This window comes from Dermacentor albipictus, unplaced genomic scaffold (assembly GCF_038994185.2).
Source record: "Dermacentor albipictus isolate Rhodes 1998 colony unplaced genomic scaffold, USDA_Dalb.pri_finalv2 scaffold_19, whole genome shotgun sequence".
Classification (NCBI taxonomy): domain Eukaryota; kingdom Metazoa; phylum Arthropoda; class Arachnida; order Ixodida; family Ixodidae; genus Dermacentor; species Dermacentor albipictus.
This window is the reverse complement of record NW_027225573.1, coordinates 7,481,426-7,501,297: the sequence shown is the minus strand read 5'-3', so window position 1 is coordinate 7,501,297 and position 19,872 is coordinate 7,481,426. Positions and strand designations below refer to the sequence as shown.

At 41.2% G+C, this 19,872-nt stretch overlaps 1 long non-coding RNA gene across 1 annotated transcript in view; it reads right to left on the bottom strand.

The window, feature by feature from the left end:
* LOC139052164 (uncharacterized) overlaps positions 1 to 19,872 on the bottom strand; it is a 154,449-nt gene that overhangs the window by 15,403 nt on the left and 119,174 nt on the right. Inside the window, exons 2-3 of the long non-coding RNA XR_011509752.1 lie at positions 14,110 to 14,242; positions 11,940 to 12,072 (exon numbers count right to left, since the gene is read on the bottom strand). This is a non-coding gene — a long non-coding RNA (uncharacterized lncRNA). The remainder of the gene's footprint in view (positions 1 to 11,939; positions 12,073 to 14,109; positions 14,243 to 19,872) is intronic.

Below are 19,872 nucleotides of genomic sequence, written 5' to 3'. Positions count from 1 at the left end.
GAGGTATCAACAAACATGGTCAAGGAAAATCAATATATAGAGTTCGAAGTAATTGCAGAACATGACAAGGATGAAAGAATGATACACGGCATTACAACCAGGACAGGAACCCGAGGGCCTGCCTAAAACAGAAGAGTTTATCTGGTATTTCTTTTCCTGCATTAAAATCTTTCTCTCGCCAGACTCATCTCGAATATCAGAGGAATGGCGATCTTCCATGACTCTTAGCGTGCTATTGAGAGTCAAACGACCCATGCGGGAATGTTGACTCTTCTTTCTGACTCTACTCGCGCAAAAGTGGGTCTTCAGAAGAAAAAAGACAGTCAAGTTGCCATGACTCACTTTTCACTCTCTTTTTTCTTAGAGTGTATAAATCTCTATAGAACTCCTCAGCCACTTGAACTATCTCATCCATATAAGTAATGATATTGCCGGCTTTGTCTCTTAACGCATACATCTGATTCTTGCCGATTCCTAGTTTCTTCTTCACTGTTTTTAGGCTTCCTGCGTTCCTGAGAGCATGTTCAATTCTATCCACATTATACTTCTTTATGTCAGCTGTATTACGCTTGTTGATTAACTTCGAAAGTTCTGCCAGTTCTATTCTACCTGTAGGGTTAGAGGCTTTCATACATTGGCGTTTCTTAATCAGATCTTTAAAAAAAAAAATTAAATTATGGGGTTTAACGTGCCAAAACCACTTTCTGATTATGAGGCACGCCGTAGTGAAGGACTCCGGAAATTTCGACCACCTGGGGATCTTTAACGTGCACCTAAATCTAAGTACGCGGGTGTTTTCGCATTTCGCCCCCATCGAAATGCGGCCGCCGTGGCCGGGATTCGATCCCGCGACCTCGTGCTCAGCAGCCCAACACCATAGCCACTGAGCAACCACGGCGGGTAATCAATCAGATCTTTCATCTCCTGCAATAGTTTGCTGGTATCCTGCCTAATGGAGTTACCACCGACTTCTATTGCACACTCCTTAATGACGCCCACAAGATTTTCGTTCATTGTTTCAACACTAAGGTCCTCTACCTGAGTTAAAGCTGAATACCTGTTCTGTAGCTTGATCTGGAATTCTTCTATTTTCCCTCTTACCGGCAACTCATTAATCGGCTTCTTATGTACTAGTTTCTTCCGTTCCCTCCTCAGGTCTAGGTTAATTCGAGTTCTTACCATCCTGTGGTCACTGCAGCGCACTTTGTCGAGCACGTCCACATCTTGTATGATGCCAGGGTTAGCGCAGAGTATGAGGTCTATTTCATTTCTAGTCTCGCCATTCGGGCTCCACCACGTCCACTTTCGGCTATCCCGCTTGCGGAAGAAGGTATTCATTATCCTCATATTATTCTGTTCCGCAAACTCTACTAATAACTCTCCCCTGCTATTCCTAGCGCCTATGCCATATTCCCCCACTGCCTTGTCTCCAGCCTGCTTCTTGGCATTAAAGTCGCCCATTAGTATAGTGTATTTAGTTTTCACTCTACCCATCGCCGATTCCAAGTCTTCATAGAAGCTTTCGACTTCCTGGTCATCATGACTGGATGTAGGGGCGTAGACTTGTACAATCTTCATTTTGTACCTCTTATTAGGTTCCACAACTCTTATTAAGTTTCACAACCGCAGCCTATGCTTACTTTATTACTGCTACGGCACTCACCAGTGTCATCCATAACAATTTCATCATAGACCCAGAGTACAGATAATGAGAGACATCCGATGTGTAATAAAATGGATTTTGAACGAAGGTAATTGCGTTCAGAAACTGGACCATGTTACCCGCACGCGAAGTCTTAGTGACCTGATGATCTCAGGTTTTTGCTATACTATCATGGGGGGGGGGGGAAATGTTGTACTATTTACTTGTGACGGAGCAACCCATGTGGTGAGAAAGCAATATGAAATTGATGATGTTACCCGTATGTATTACTACTGGAGTTCCGGCATCATGAATAGTTAGAAACTTCGTTTTTTCTCTCTTAAACATACAGAATTTTTTGTGGGAAAGTAATGAAAATAGAGATATGAGATATAGGAAACTCTAAACTGCCGGAAATCCTAAAGCAAATGTAACCGAGAACTTGCCATTTTCTTTCTAGAGTGATCAGCCTGTTTAAAATAAAACAAATAAAACAAACATAGGAGTGCGTACACTGTTGGTATTTATAAGATATCCTTTCTCATCTGTACATGTTCATCATCATGTGGGGTTCATACGGGGTTCTGCTTCATCATCGCTTGAGGGTCTGGTTCTCGAGTGTGATCCGTGCTGTGGGGGTGGTCGGTTCGCCGCTTCTTCGACGATGAATAAACATCATGATAACTGCTGCGTCACATCATCAACAATATATATGCCCTTTTCTTATACTGGCCTTCACAGAAAGCTGAAAAAATAACGTTTGAACTCACAGTAATCCTGCAAATATAGAGCTCTAATAAGAGCTCTTGGAGCTGAGTGCTTTGACAACAATAGTTTTTAAGCCAGCTCAAGGAAAATTCTGTGGATGACACATTGATCATCAGACTGCACTGCAGCCTGGATGTAGCAGGATGCGCCATCACAAATAAGAAGAATTGCTAGGCATCTTCTTGCCGAATTTAGAAGTCTCAGTTTGTTTAAAGTGAAAACCAATTCGTTGAAAAAGTAGGCACTGTTTCCATCTAGAAATTCTTAATCGCTTACTGACTGAACAATTTTGCTATACTTTCATGGGGGGGGAAAGGTTGTACTATTTACTTGTAATGTAACATCCCATGTGTAGAGAATGCTTACTGACTTCACATTAGCCGTATAATGCCATCACGTATGAAAGTATGGACTATTCTATCAGTCCCATACCTGCCCATGTATAGCGATAGTGCTCCGAAATATGTGGCCTTACACTTACGTACAATTGGTGGAGTTGAAACATGAAAGATGACAGAAAGCTAGCCCTTTATTCTCTGGCTACATCATTAGGCATTTTTAACCCTAATGATTAAATAATGAATTATTACTAGTTTGCTTGGAAGGTATAAAATGCCTCCATCCATTGTGTATCTTCACAAAGCTGGAAAATACCGTTTAAATTTGCCACAGGGCTGGAAACCAAGAACACCAAGGAAAGTTGCTGAACCTCATTGCTGAATTTTCTGATCGTTTCAATCAGTTTCTGTCTTCGGCAACCTCATGTGAGCTTCATACAATCAGTCTTTAAGAATCCGTGTCTGCTGGGGTAATAAAGGGAGATCGGCTGGTCAATTGTTAAGTATTCGTGCCGACTCATGTGCTCTATTTGCCGAAGGCATAGACAAAAAAACAAAGCAACTTTACTCTGACACTAGGTGCTCTTAGCAGGCACCACATGCGTAGATGCTGAGTGATATCACATATAAATGGACCGTCTTTGCTTTATCCAAAATTGCTTGTTGTACAGGGATAGATTCCAGAAAATATATCGTAGAAAGGAGTACATCTATATTCCATTCTACTGGTGAGTAATTGGACATTTAGTTATCACGTAAGGCTGACCGAATGCAGTCAAAGGTGGAGAGGTAGAACACACGGCCAAAAGAATTGGACCATGAGAAAAGCAGTAAGATGGACAAAAATAAACTAAAAGTGAACGATGCATATTCATACAAAACTCAATGAGATATGGCAAGCATGAGAAAAAACCTTAAAAGAAAATGAGCAACACACAAATTTAACAACATAGCGCATGACAGATAATGCACTCTGGCGGCTAAATCACTAATCAGGGGCAAGTAAAATAGAATCACGGCGCTATGGATTCGTATCTTTGATCCTGTTGGAGAAAAACGAAGACTCAAACGTTCGTAGGAGGAAAAATACGTTCAATAAAGTGTTACAAGTTTAACTTGTCAATTCATTGCTCAGGAGTCATCGTAGTATTTGTTAACTTTATTACTGCTAGGGCACTCACCAGTGTCATCCATAACAATTTCATCATAGACCCAAAGAACAGATAATGAGAGACATCCGATTTGTAATATAATAGACTTTTAACGAAGGTAATCGCGTTCAGAAACTAGACTTTGTTACCCGCACGCGAAGCCTTAGTGACCTGATGATCTCAGTTTTTGCTATACTATCATGGGGGGGGGGCGGAAATGTTGTACTATTTACTTGTGACGGAACAACCCATGTGGTGTGAAATCAATACGAAATTTATGACGTTACCCATATGTATTACTACTGGAGTTCCGGCATCATGGATAGTTAGAAACTTCGTTTTTTCTCTCCTAAATATACAGCATTTTTTGTGGGAAAATAATGAAAATAGAGATATGAGATATAGGAAACTGTAAACGGCCGGAAATCCTAAAGCAAATGTAAGTGAGAGCTTGCCATTTTCTCTCTAGAGTATTCAGCCTGTTTAAAGCAAAATAAATAAAACAAATGAAGGAGTGCATATACTGTGGGTATATATAAGCTATCCTTTGTCATCTGTACATGTTCGTCTTCATGTGGGGTTCATACGGGGTTCTGCTTCATCATCGCTTGTGGGGCTGGTACTCGAGTGTGATCCGTGGTGTGGGGGTGGTCGGTACACCGCTTCTTTGACGCAGAATAAACATCATGATAACCGCTGCACACATCATCAACGACATATGTGCCCTTTTCCTATACTGCTCTACAAAGAAAGCTGAAAAAATAACGTTTGAACTCACCATAATCCTGCAAATAAAGAACTCTAATAGGAGCTCTTGTAGCTGAGTGCCTTGATAACAATAGTTTTTAAGCCAGCTGAAGCAAAATTCTGTGGATGACACATTGATCATCGGATTCCACAGCTGCCTGGATGTAGCAGCATGCGCCATCACAAATAAGAAGAATTTCTAGGCATCTTCTTGCCGAATTTAGAAGTCTCAGTTTGTTTAAAGTGAAAACCAATTCGTTGAAAAAGTAAGCACTGTTTCCGTCTAGAAATTCTTAATCGCCTACTGACTTCACATTACCCATATAATGCCATCACGTAGGAAAGTATGGACTATTCTATCAGTCCCATAACTGCCCATGTATAACGATAGTGCTCCGAAATCTGTGGCATTACACTTACGTACAATTGGTGGAGTTGAAACATGAAAGATGACAGAAAGGTAGCCCTTCATTCTCTGGTGACATCATTATGCATTTTTAAGCGTAATGAATGAATACTCAATTATTAGTAGTTTGTTTGGAAGGTATAAAATACCTCTATCTGTTGTGTACCTTCACGAAGCTGGAAAATACCATTTAAACTTACCACAGGGCACGATACCAAGACCTCCAAGGAAAGTTGCTGAACATCATTGCTGAATTTTCTGATCGTTGGAACCATTTCTGTGGCAACCTCATGTCAGCTTCATACAATCAGTCTCTAAAAATCCGCGTCTGCGGCGGTAATAAAGGGAGATCGGCTGGTCAATTGTTAAGTTTTCGTGCCGACTCATGTGCTGTATTTGCCGAAGGCATGGACATTAAAAGAAAGCAAGTTTACTGTGATACAAGGCGCTCTCAACAGGCACCACCTCCGTAGATGCAGAGCGATATCACAAACAAATGGACCGTCTTTGGTTTATCCAGAATTGCTTGTTGTACAGGGATAGATTCCAGAATATATATCATAGAATAGAGCACATCTATATTCCTTTCTACTGGTGAGTAATTGGACATTTAGTTATCACATAACGCTGACCGAATACGGTCAAAGATGGAGAGGTGAAACCAACGGCCAAAAGAATTTGACCATGAGAAAAAGCAGTAAGATGGAAAAAATACACTAAAAGTGAACGACGCAAATTCATACGAAAGTCAACGAGATATAGCAAGGATAAGAAAAAACCTTAAAAGACAATAAGCAAAACACAACTTTAACAACAAAGCACATGACAGATATTGCTTGCTGACGGCTAAAGCACTAATCAGGGACAAGGAGGGGAGATTCATAAGGCGATGGATTCGCATCTTGGACTCTGTTGGAGAAAAACGAAGACTGAAACGTTCGCAGGAGGAAAAATACGTTCAATAAATTGTTACAAGTCCAACTTTTCAATTCATTGCTCAGGAGTCATCGCAGTCTTTGTTTACTTTATTACTGCTAGGGCGTTCACCAGTGTCATCCATAACAATTTCCTCATAGACCCAAAGAACAGCTAATGAGAGACATCCGATTTGTTATGAAAGACGACCTTGAACGACAGTAATTTCGTTCAGATACTAGAGTATGTTACCCGCACGCGAAGTCTTAGTGACCTGAGGATCTCATGTTTTTGCTATACTATCATGGGGGGAAAGGTTGTACTATTTACTTGTGACGTAACAACCCATGTGTAGAGAAAGCACTATGAAATTTATGACGTTACCCATATGCATTACTACTGGCGTTCCGGCATTATGGATAGTTATAAACTTCGTTTTTTCTCTCTTAAATATACAGCATTTTTTGTAGGAAAATATTCAAAATACAGATATGAAATTTTATATGAAACTCCAAAGGGCCGGAAATCCTAAAGCAAATGTAATTGAGAGCTTGCCATTTTCTCTCTAGAGTAATCAGCCTGTTTAAAATAAAATAAATAAAACAAAGGAAGGAGTGCATATACTGTGGGTATTTATAAGCTATTCCTTGTCGTCTGTACATGTTCATCATCATGTGGCGTTCATCCGGGGTTCTGCTTCGTCATCGCTTGTGGGGCTGGTTCTCGAGTGTGATCCGTGCTGTGGGGGTGGTCGGTTCGCCATTTCCTTGACGCGGAATAACCTTCATGATAACTGCTGCGTCACATCATCAACAACAATATGCCCTTTTCCTATACTGCCCTACACAGAAAGCTGAAAAAATAACGTTTGTACCCACCCTAATTCTGTAACCAAAGAACTCTAATAAGAGCTCGTGGAGCTGAGTGCCTTGATAACAACAGTTTTTAAGCCAGCTGAAGGAAAATTCTGTGGATGACAAAGTGATCATCAGACTACACAGCAGCCTGGATGTAACAGGATGCGCCATCACAAATTAGAAGAATTTCTTAGCATCTTCTTGCCGAATTTAGAAGTCTCAGTTTGTTTAAAGTGGAAACCAAGTCATTGAAGAAGTAGGCACTGTTTCCATCTATAAATTTTTGATCGCTTACTGACTGGACAATTTCGCTATACTATCATGGGGGGGAAAGTTTTTACTATTTACTTGTGACGTAACAACCCATGTGTAGAGAATGCTTACTGACTTCACATTACCCGTGTAATGCCATCACGTAAGAAACTACGGACTATTCTATCAGCCCCATTACTGCCCATGTATAGCGATAGTGCTCCGAAATATGTGGCTTTACACTTACGTACAATTGGTGGAGTTGAAACATGAAAGATGACACAAAGCTAGCCCTTCATTCTCTGGCGACATCATTATGCATTTTTAAGCCTAATGAATAAATACTGAAATATTAGTACTTTGTTTGGAAGTTATAAAATGCATCCATCTATTGTGTACCTTCACCAAGCTGGAAAATACCATTTAAACTTGCCACAGGGCTAGAAACCAAGAACTCCAAGGAAAGTTGCTGAACCTCATTGCTGAATTTTCTGATCGTTTCAACCAGTTTCTGTCTTCGGCAACCTCATGTGAGCTTCATACAATCAGTCTCTATGGATCCGTGTCTGCGGGGGTAATAAAGGGAGATTGGCTGGTCAATTGTTAAGTATTCGTGCCGACTCATGTGCTGTATTTGCCGAAGAAATCGACATTAAAACAAAGCAACTTTACTGTGACAGTAGGTGCTCTCAGCAGGCACCACATACGTAGATGCTGAGCGATATCACAAATAAATGGGCCGTCTCTGCTTTATCCAGAATTGCTTGCTGTACAGGGACAGATTCCAGAAAATATATCATAGAATTGTGTATATCTATATTCCTTTATACTGGTGAGTAATTGGACATTTAGTTAACAAGTAAGGCTGAACGAATACGGTCAAAGGTGGAGAGGTGAAACACACGGCGAAAAGAATTCGACAATGAGAAAAAGCAGTAAGATGGACAAAAATAAACTAAAAGTGAATGATGCACATTCAAAAAAACTCAACGAGATATAGCAAGCATAAAAAGCTTAAAGGAAATTAGGCAATTCACAACTTTAACAACATAGCACATGACAAATAATGCATTCTGACGGCTAAAACACTAATCAGGGGCAAGGAAAGGAGAATTATGGAACGATGGATTGGCATCTTTGATTCTATTGGAGAAAAACGAAGACTCAAACGTTCGTAGGAGGAAATATACTTAAGATAATGTGTTATATGTTCAACTTTTCAATTCATTGCTCAGGAGTCCTCGCAGTCTATGCTTACTTTATTACTGCTAGGGTGCTCACCAGTGTCATCCATAACAATTTCATCATAGACCCAAAGAACAGATAGTGAGAGACATCCGATTTGTAATAAAATGGATTTTGAACGAAGGTAATTGGGTTCAGAAACTAAACTATGTTACCCGCACGCGAAGTCTTAGTGGCCTGATGATCTCAGGTTTTTGCTATACTATCATGGGGGGGGGGGGAATGTTGTACTATGTACTTGTGACGAAGCAACTGATGTGTAGAGAAAGCACTACGAAATCTATGACGTTACCCATATGCATTACTGCTGGAGTTCCGCCATCATGGATAGTTAGAAACTTCGTTTTTTCTCTCCTAAATATAGAGCATTTTTTGTGGGAAAATAATGAAAATAGAGATATGAGATATACGAAACTGTAAACGGCAGGAAATCCTAAAGCAAATGTAACTGAGAGCTTGCCATTTTCTCTCTAGAGTAATCAGCCTGTTTAAAGTAAAAGAAATAAAACAAACATAGGAGTGCATATACTGTGGGTATTTATAAGCTACCCTTTGTGATCTGTACATGTTCATCATCATGTGGGGTTCATACGGGGTTCTGCTTCATCATCGCCTGTGGGGCTGGTTCTCGAGTGTGATCCGTGCTTTGGGGGTGGTCGGTTCGCCGCTTCTTTGACGCAGAATAAACATCATGATAACAGCTGTGTCACATCATCAACAACATATATGCCCTTTTCCTATACTGGCCTACACAGAAAGCTGAAAAAATACCGTTTGAACTCACCATATTCATGCAAATAAAGAACTCTAATAGGAGCTCTTGGAGCTGAGTGCCTTAATAACAATAGTTTTTAAGCCAGCTGAAGCAAAATTCTGTGGATGACACATTGATCATCAGATTCCACAGCAGCCTGGATGTAGCAGGATGCGCCATCACAAATAAGAAGAATTTCTAGGCATCTTCTTGCCGAATTTAGAAGTCTCAGTTTGTTTAAAGTGAAAACCAATTCGTTGAAAAAGTAAGCACTGTTTCCGTCTAGAAATTCTTAATCGCTTACTGACTGAACAATTTTGCTTTACTTTCATGGCGGGGAAAGGTTGTACTATTTACTTGTGATGTAACATCCCATGTGTAGAGAATGCTTACTGACTTCACATTACCCGCATAATGCCATCACGTATGAAAGTATGGACTATTCTATCAGTCCCATACGTGCCCATGTATAGCGATAGTGCTCCGAAATATGAGGACTTACACTTACGTACAATTGGTGGAGTTGAAACATGAAAGATGACAGAAAGCTAGCCCTTTATTCTCTCGCGACATCATTATGCATTTTTAAGCCTAATGAATAAATACTGAACTATTACTAGTTTGCTTGGAAGTCATAAAATGCCTCCATCCATTGTGTATCTTCACCAAGCTGGAAAATACCATTTAAACTTGCCACAGGGCTGGAAACCAAGAACTCCAAGGAAAGTTGCTGAACCTCATTGCTGAATTTTCTGATCGTTTCAATCAGTTTCTGTCTTCGGCAACCTCATGTGAGCTTCATACAATCAGTCTCAAAGAATCCGTGTCTGCGCGGGTAATCAAGGGAGATCGGCTGGTCAATTGTTAAGTATTCGTGCCGACACATGTGCTGTATTTGCCCAAGGCATGGACAAAAAACAAAGCAACATTACTCTGACACTAGGTGCTCTCAGCAGGCACCACATGCGTAGATGCTGAGCGATATCACAGTTAAATGGACCGTCTTTGCTTTATCCAAAATTGCTTGTTGTACAGGGATAGATTCCAGAAAATATATCGTAGAAAGGAGTACATCTATATTCCATTCTACTGGTGTGTAATTGGACATTTAGTTATCACATAAGGCTGACCGAATACGGTCAAAGCTGGAGAGGTGGAACACACGGCCAAAAGAATTCGACCATGAGAAAAAGCAGTAAGATGGACAAAAATAAACTAAAAGTGAACGATGCATATTCATACAAAACTCCACGAGATATATCAAGCACAAGAAAAACCCTTAAAGGAAAATAGGCAACACACAACTTTAACAACATAGCACATGACAGATAATGCATTCTTACGGCTAAATCGCTAATCAGGGGCAAGGAAAGGAGAATAATGGGGCGATGGATTGGCATCTTTGATTCTGTTGGAGAAATAAGAGGACTCAAACATTCGTAGGAGGAAAAATACGTTCAATAAAGTGTTACAAGTTCAACATTTCAATTCATTGCTCAGGAGTCATCGCAGTCTATGCTTACTTTATTACTGCTAGGGTGCTCACCAGTGGCATCCATAACAATTTCATCATAGACCCAAAGAACAGATAGTGAGAGACATCCGATTTGTAATAAAATGGACTTTGAACGAAGGTAATTGGGTTCAGAAACTAAACTATGTTACCCGCACGCGAAGTCTTAGTGGCCTGATGATCTCAGGTTTTTGCTATACTATCATGGGGGGGGGGAATGTAGTACTATGCACTTGTGACGAAGCAACCGATGTGTAGAGAAAGCACTACGAAATCTATGACGTTACCCATATGCATTACTGCTGGAGTTCCGCCATCATGGATAGTTAGAAACTTCGTTTTTTCTCTCCTAAATATAGAGCATTTTTTGTGGGAAAATAATGAAAATAGAGATATGAGATATAGGAAACTGTAAACGGCAGGAAATCCTAAAGCAAATGTAACTGAGAGCTTGCCATTTTCTCTCTAGAGTAATCAGCCTGTTTAAAAAAAAATAAATAAAACAAACATAGGAGTGCATATACTGTGGGTATTTATAAGCTTTTCTTTGTCATCTGTACATGTTCATCATCATGTGGGGTTCATACGGGGTTCTGCTTCATCATCGCTTGTGGGTCTGGTTCTCGGCTGTGATCCGTGCTGTGGGGGTGGTCGGTTCGCCGCTTCTTTGACGCAGATTAAACATCATGATAACTGCAGATTCACATCATCAACAACATATATGCCCTTTTCCTATACTGGCCTACACAGAAAGCTGAAAAATAACGTTTGAATTCACCATATTCCTGCAAATAAAGAACTCTAATAGGAGCTCTTGGAGCTGCGTGCCTTAATAACAATAGTTTGTAAGCCAGCTGAAGCAAAATTCTGTGGATGACACATTTATCATCAGATTCCACAGCAGCCTGCATGTAGCAGGATGCGCCATCACAAATTAGAAGAATTTCTAAGCATCTTTTTGTCGAATTTAGAAGTCTCAATTTGTTTAGAGCGAAAACCAGTTCATTGAAAAATTTGGCACTGTTTCCATCCAGAAATTCTTAATCGCCTACTGACTTCACATTACCCATATAATGCCATCATGTAGGAAAGTATGAACTATTCTATCAGTCCCATAACTGCCCGTGTATAGCGATAGTGCTCCGAAATCTGTGGCCTTACAATTACGTACAATTGGTGGAGTTGAAAAATGAAAGATGACAGAAAGCTGGCCCTTCATTCTCAGACGACAGCATTATGCATTTTAGGCCTAATGAATGAATACTGAATTATTAGTAGTTTGTTTGGAAGTGTTAAAATGCCTCCATCTATTGTGTACCTTCACTAAGCTGGAAATACCATTTAAACTTACCACAGGGCTGGAAACCATGAACTCCAAGGAAAGTTGCTGAACCTCATTCCTGAATTTTCTGATCGTTTCAATCAGTTTCTGTCTTCGGCAACCTCATGTGAGCTTCATACAATCAGTCTCAAAGAATCCGTGTCTGCGCGGGTAATCAAGGGAGATCGGCTGGTCAATTGTTAAGTATTCGTGCCGACTCATGTGCTGTATTTGCCCAAGGCATGGACAAAAAACAAAGCAACATTACTCTGACACTAGGTGCTCTCAGCAGGCACCACATGCGTAGATGCTGAGCGATATCACAGTTAAATGGACCGTCTTTGCTTTATCCAAAATTGCTTGTTGTACAGGGATAGATTCCAGAAAATATATCGTAGAAAGGAGTACATCTATATTCCATTCTACTGGTGTGTAATTGGACATTTAGTTATCACATAAGGCTGACCGAATACGGTCAAAGCTGGAGAGGTGGAACACACGGCCAAAAGAATTCGACCATGAGAAAAAGCAGTAAGATGGACAAAAATACACTATAAGTGAACGATGCATATTCATAAAAAACTCCATGAGATATATCACGCACAAGAAAAAACCTTAAAGGAAAATAGGCAACACACAACTTTAACAACATAGCACATGACAGATAATGCATTCTTACGGCTAAATCGCTAATCAGGGGCAACGAAAGGAGAATAATGGGGCGATGGATTGGCATCTTTGATTCTTTTGGAGAAATAAGAAGACTCAAACGTTCGTAGGAGGAAAAATACGTTCAATAAAGTGTTACAAGTTCAACTTTTCAATTCATTGCTCAGGAGTCATCGCAGTCTGTTTACTTTATTACTGCTAGGGCACTCACCAGTGTCATCCATAACAATTTCATCATAGACCCAAAAAACAGATAATGAGAGAAATACGATTTGTATTAAGATGGACTTTGAACGAAAGTAATTGCGTTCAGAGACTAGACTACGTTACCCGCACGCGAAGTCCTAGTGACCTGATAATATTAGTTTTTTGCTATACTATCATGGGGGGGAAATGTTGTACTATATACTTGTGACGGAACAATCTATGTGGTGAGAAAGCAATATGAAATTTATGATGTTACCCTTATGTATTACTACTGGAGTTCCGGCATGATGGATAGTTAGAACTTCGTTTTTTCTCTCCTAAACATACAGCATTTTTTGTGGGCAAATAATGAAAATAGAGATATGAAATTACATAGGAAACTCAAAACGGCCGGAAATCCTAAAGCAAATGTAACTGAGAGCTTGCCGTTTTCTGTCTAGAGTAATCAGCCTGTTTAAAGTAAAAGAAATAAAACAAACATACGAGTGCATATACTGTGGGTATTTATAAGCTACCCTTTGTGATCTGTACATGTTCATCATCATGTGGGGTTCATACGGGGTTCTGCTTCATCATCGCTTGTGGGTCTGGTTCTCGAGTGTGATCTGTGCTGTGGGGGTGGTCGGTTCGCCGCTTTTTTGGCGCGGAATAAACTTCATGATAACTGCTGCATCACATCATCAACAACATATATGCCCTTTTCCTATACTGCCCTACACAGAAAGCTGAAAAAATACCGTTTGAACTTACCATAATCCTGCAAATAAAGAACTCTAATAAGAGCTCTTGGAGCTGAGTGCCTTGATAACCATAGTTTTTAGGCCAGCTGATGCAAAATACTGTGGATGACACATTTATCATCAGATTCCACAGAAGCCTGTATGTAGCAGCGTGCGCCATCACAAATTAAAAGAATTTCTAAGCATCTTTTTGTCGAATTTTGAAGTCTCAGTTTGTTTAAAGCGAAAACCAATTCATTGAAAAATTTGGCACTGTTTCTATCCAGAAATTCTTAATCGCCTACTGACTTCACATTACCCATATAATGCCATCACGTAGGAAAGTATGGACTATTCTATCAGTCCCATAACTGCCCATGTACAGCGATAGTGCTCCGAAATATCTGGCCTTACACTTACGTACAATTGGTGGAGTTGAAACATGAAAGATGACAGAAAGGTAGCCCTTCATTCTCTGGCGACAACATTATGCATTTTAGGCCTAATGAATGAATACTGAATTGTTAGTAGTTTCTTTGGAAGTTATGAAACGCCTCCATCTATTGTGTACCTTCACCAAGCTGGAAAATACCATTTAAACTTACCCCAGGTTTGCCAACCATGAACTCCAAGGAAAGTTGTTGAACTTCATTGCTGAATTTTCTGATCGTTTCAATCGGTTTCTGTCTTCGGCAACCTCATGTGAGCTTCATACAATCAGCCTCTAAGAATCCGTATCTGTGACGGTAATAATGGGAGATCAGCTGGTCAATTGTAAAATACTCGCGCCGGATCATGTGCTGTATATGCAGAAGGTAAGGACATTAAAACAAAGCAAGTTTACTGTGATACTAGGGGCTCTGACCAGGCACCACCTCCGTAGATGCTGAGCGATATCACAAACAAGTGGACCGTCTTTGCTTGATCCAGAATCACTTGTTCTACAGAGATACATTCCAGAAAATATATCATAGAATAGAGTACATCTATATTCATTTCTACTGGTGAGTAATTGGACATTTAGTTATCACATAGGGCTGACCGAATACGGTCAAAGGTGGAGAGGTGGAACACACGGCCAAAAGAGTTGTCGCTTTCAAATAAAATGGAGCGAGAACAGAAATGAAACCAGGCAGCAACGTCGTACAGTGCGTTCAAACCGGATTGTCGCACCTAAAGATAGTGATCAACCGTCGGTTCGCACTAATCCGTCAGTTATTCTTTCCTTTGTTCGCGTTTCATTTTAAACCGACATAAGATATACGTTTCCGCCACACTGCGCGGTACTGTTCGGCCTACGCAATGATATATTACCTTGTGTTTTCCTGCATTTTTCTTTTCTCGCTTTCAAATAAAATGGAGCGAGAACAGAAATGAAACCAGGCAGCAACGTCGTACGGTGCGTTCACACCGGATTGTCGCACCTAAAGATAGTGATCAACCGTCGGTTCGCACTAATCCGTCAGTTATTCTTTCCTTTGTTCGCGTTTCATTTTAAACCGACATATGATATACGCTTCCGCCACACTGCGCGGTACTGTTCGGCCTACGCAATGATATATTACCTTGTGTTTTCCTGCATTTTTCTTTTGTCGCTTTCAAATAAAATGCAGCGAGAACAGAAATGAAACCAGGCAGCTAGGTCGCGCAGTGCGTTCAAACCGGATTGTCGCACGTAAATATAGTGATCAATGGTCGGTTCGCACTAATCCGTCAGTTATACTTTCCTTTGTTCGTGTTTCATTTTAAACCGACATATGATATACGCTTCCGCCACACTGCGCGGTACTGTTCGGCCTACGCAATGATATATTACCTTGTGTTTTCCTGCATTTTTCTTTTGTCGCTTTCAAATAAAATGGAGCGAGAACAGGAATGAAACCAGGCAGCTAGGTCGCGCAGTGCGTTCAAACCGGATTGTCGCACCTAAATATAGTGATCAACGGTCGGTTCACACTAATCCGTCAGTTATTCTTTCCTTTGTTCGCGTTTCATTTTAAACCGACATATGATATACGCTTCCGCCACACTGCGCGATACTGTTCGGCATAACCAATGACATTCTAGCTTGTGTTTTCCTGCAGTTTTCTTTTGTCGCTTTCAAAAAAATGGAGCGAGAACAGAAATGAAACCAGGCAGCTAGGTCGCGCAGTGCGTTCAAACCGGATTGTCGCACCTAAATATAGTGATCAACGGTCGGTTCACACTAATCCGTCAGTTATTCTTTCCTTTGTTCGCGTTTCATTTTAAACCGACATATGATATACGCTTCCACCACTCTGCGCGATACTGTTCGGCATAACCAATGACATTCTAGCTTGTGTTTTCCTGCAGTTTTCTTTGGTCGCTTTCAAATAAAATGGAGCGAGAACAGAAATGAAACCAGGCAGCAAGGTCGCGCAGTGCGTTCAAACCGGATTGTCGCACCTAAATATAGTGATCAATGGTCGGTTCGCACTAATCCGTCAGTTATTCTTTCCTTTGTTCGCGTTTCATTTTAAACCGACATATGATATACGCTTCCGCCACACTGCGCGGTACTGTTCGGCCTAAGCAATGATATATTAGCTTATGGTGTCCTGCATTTTTCTTTTGTCGCTTTCAAATAAAAGAGAGCCAGAAAAGAAACGGAAACGGGCAACAAGGTCGCGCAGGGCGTTCAAACCTGATTGTCGCACCTAAATATAGTGATCAACGGTCGGTTCACACTAATCCGTCAGCTATTCTTTCCTTTGTTCGCGTTTCATTTTAAACCGACATATCATATGCGCTTCCGCCACACTGCGCGATACTGTTCGGCCTAACCAATGACATTCTAGCTTGTGTTTTCCTGCATTTTTCTTTTGTCGCTTTCAAAAAAAAATGGAGCGAGAACAGAAATGAAACCAGGCAGCTAGGTCGCGCATTGCGTTCAAACCGGCTTGTCGCACCTAAATATAGTGATCAACCGTCGGTTCGCACTAATCCGTCAGTTATTCTTTTCTTTGTTCGCGTTCCATTTTAAACCGACATATGATATACACTTCCACCACACTGCGCGATACTGTTCGGCCTAACCAATGACATTCTAGCTTGTGTTTTCCTGCATTTTTCTTTTGTCGCTTTCAAATAAAATGGAGCGAGAACAGAAATGAAACCAGGCAACAAGGTCGCGCAGTGCGTTCAAACCGGATTGTCGCACCTAAAGAAAGTGATCCGCGGTCGGTTCGCACTAATCCGTCAGCTATTCTTTCCTTTGTTCGCGTTTCATTTTAAACCGACATATCATATACGCTTCCGCCACACTGCGCGATACTGTTCGGCCTAACCAATGACATTCTAGCTTGTGTTTTCCTGCATTTTTCTTTTGTCGCTTTCCAAAAAAATGGGGCGAAAACAGAAATCAAACCAGGCAGCTAGGTCGCGCAGTGCGTTCAAACCGGCTTGTCGCACCTAAATATAGTGATCAACCGTCGGTTCGCACTAATCCGTCAGTTATTCTTTCCTTTGTTCGCGTTTCATTTTAAACCGACATATGATATACACTTCCGCCTCACTGCGCGATACTGTTCGGCCTAACCAATGACATTCTAGCTTGTGTTTTCCTGCATTTTTCTTTTGTCGCTTTCAAATAAAATGGAGCGAGAACAGAAATGAAACCACGCAGCAAGGTCGCGCAGTGCGTTCACACCGGATTGTCGCACCTAAAGAAAGTGATCTGCGGTTGGTTCGCACTAATCCGTCAGTCATTCTTTCCTTTGTTCGCGTTTCATTTTAAACCGGCATATGATATACGCTTCCGCCACACTGCGCGATACTGTTCGGCCTAACCAATGACATTCTAGCTTGTGTTTTCCTGCATTTTTCTTTTGTCGCTTTCAAATAAAATGGAGCGAGAACAGAAATGAAACCAGGCAACAAGGTCGCGCAGTGCGTTCAAACCGGATTGTCGCACCTAAATATAGTGATCAACGGTCGGTTCGCACTAATCCGTCAGTCATTCTTTCCTTTGTTCGCGTTTCATTTTAAACCGGCATATGATATACACTTCCGCCACACTGCGCGATACTGTTCGGCCTAACCAGTGACATTCTAGCTTGTGTTTTCCTGCATTTTGCTTTTGTCGCTTTCAAAAAAAATGGAGCGAGAACAGAAATGAAACCAGGCAGCTAGGTCGCGCAGTGCGTTCAAACCGGCTTGTCGCACCTAAATATAGTGATCAACGGTCGGTTCGCACTAATCCGTCAGTTATTCTTTCCTTTGTTCGCGTTTCATTTTAAACCGACATATGATATACGCTTCCGCCACACTGCGCGATACTGTTCGGCCTAACCAATGACATTCTAGCTTGTGTTTTCCTGCATTTTTCTTTTGTCGCTTTCAAATAAAATGGAGTGAGAACAGAAATGAAACCAGGCAGCAAGGTCGCGCAGTGCGTTCAAACCGGATTGTCGCACCTAAATATAGTGATCAACGGTCGGTTCGCACTAATCCGTCAGTCATTCTTTCCTTTGTTCGCGTTTCATTTTAAACCAACGTATGATATACGCTACCGCCGCACTGCGCGGTACTGTTCGGCCTAAGCAATGACATTCTAGCTTGTGTTTTCCTGCATTTTTCTTTTGTCGCTTTCAAATAAAAGAGAGCCAGAAAAGAAACTGAAACGGGCAACAAGGTCGCGCATTGCGTTCAAACCGGATTGTCGCACCTAAATATAGTGATAAACGGTCGGTTCGCACTAATCCGTCAGTTATTCTTTCCTTTGTTCGCGTTTCATTTTAAACCGACATATCATATACGCTTCCGCCACACTGCGCGATACTGTTCGGCCGAAGCAATGATATATTAGCTTGTGTTTTCCTGCATTTTTCTTTTGTCGCTTTCAAATAAAAGAGAGCCAGAAAACAAACGGAAACGGGCAACAAGGTCGCGCATTGCGTTCAAACCGGATTGTCGCACCTAAATATAGTGATAAACGGTCGGTTCGCACTAATCCGTCAGTTATTCTTTCCTTTGTTCGCGTTTCATTTTAAACCGACAAATGATATACGCTTCCGCCACACTGCGCGATACTGTTCGGCCGAAGCAATGATATATTAGCTTGTGTTTTCCTGCATTTTTCTTTTGTCGCTTTCAAATAAAAGAGAGCCAGAAAAGAAACCGAAACGGGCAACAAGGTCGCGCATTGCGTTCAAACCGGATTGTCGCACCTAAATATAGTGATAAACGGTCGGTTCGCACTAATCCGTCAGTTATTCTTTCCTTTGTTCGCGTTTCATTTTAAACCGACATATCATATACGCTTCCGCCACACTGCACGATACTGTTCGGCCTAACCAATGACATTCTATCTTGTGTTTTCCTGCACTTTTCTTTTGTCGCTTTCAAATAAAAGAGAGCCAGAAAAGAAACGGAAACGGGCAAGAAGGTCGCGCAGTGCCTTCAAACCGGATTGTCGCACCTAAATATAGTGATCAACCGTCGGTTCACACTAATCCGTCAGCTATTCTTTCCTTTGTTCGCGTTTCATTTTAAACCGACATATGAAATACGCTTCCACCACACTGTGCGATACTGTTCGGCGTAAGCAATGATATATTAGCTTGTGTTTTCCTGCATTTTTCTTTTGTCGCTTTCAAATAAAAGGGAGCCAGAAAAGAAACGGAATCGGGCAACAAGGTCGCGCAGTGCGTTCAAACCTGATTATCGCACCTAAATATAGTGATCAACGGTCGGTTCACACTAATCCGTCAGTTATTCTTTCCTTTGTTCGCGTTTCATTTTAAACCGACATATGATATACGCTTCCGCCGCACTGCGCGATTCTGTTCGGCCTAACCAATGACCTTCTAGCTTGTGTTTTCCTGCATTTTTCTTTTGTCGCTTTCAAATAAAAGAGAGCCAGAAAAGAAACGGAAAGGGGCAACAAGGTCGCGCATTGCGTTCAAACCGGATTGTCGCACCTAAATATAGTGATAAACGGTCGGTTCGCACTAATCCGTCAGTTATTCTTTCCTTTGTTCGCGTTTCATTTTAAACCGACATATGAAATACGCTTCCGCCACACTGCGCGATACTGTTCGGCCTAACCAATGACCTTCTAGCTTGTGTTTTCCTGCATTTTTCTTTTGTCGCTTTCAAATAAAATGGAGTGAGAACAGAAATGAAACCAGGCAGCAAGGTCGCGCATTGCGTTCAAACCGGATTGTCGCACCTAAATATAGTGATAAACGGTCGGTTCGCACTAATCCGTCAGTTATTCTTTCCTTTGTTCGCGTTTCATTTTAAACCGACATATGAAATACGCTTCCGCCAAACTGCACGATACTGTTCGGCCTAACCAATGACATTCTATCTTGTGTTTTCCTGCACTTTTCTTTTGTCGCTTT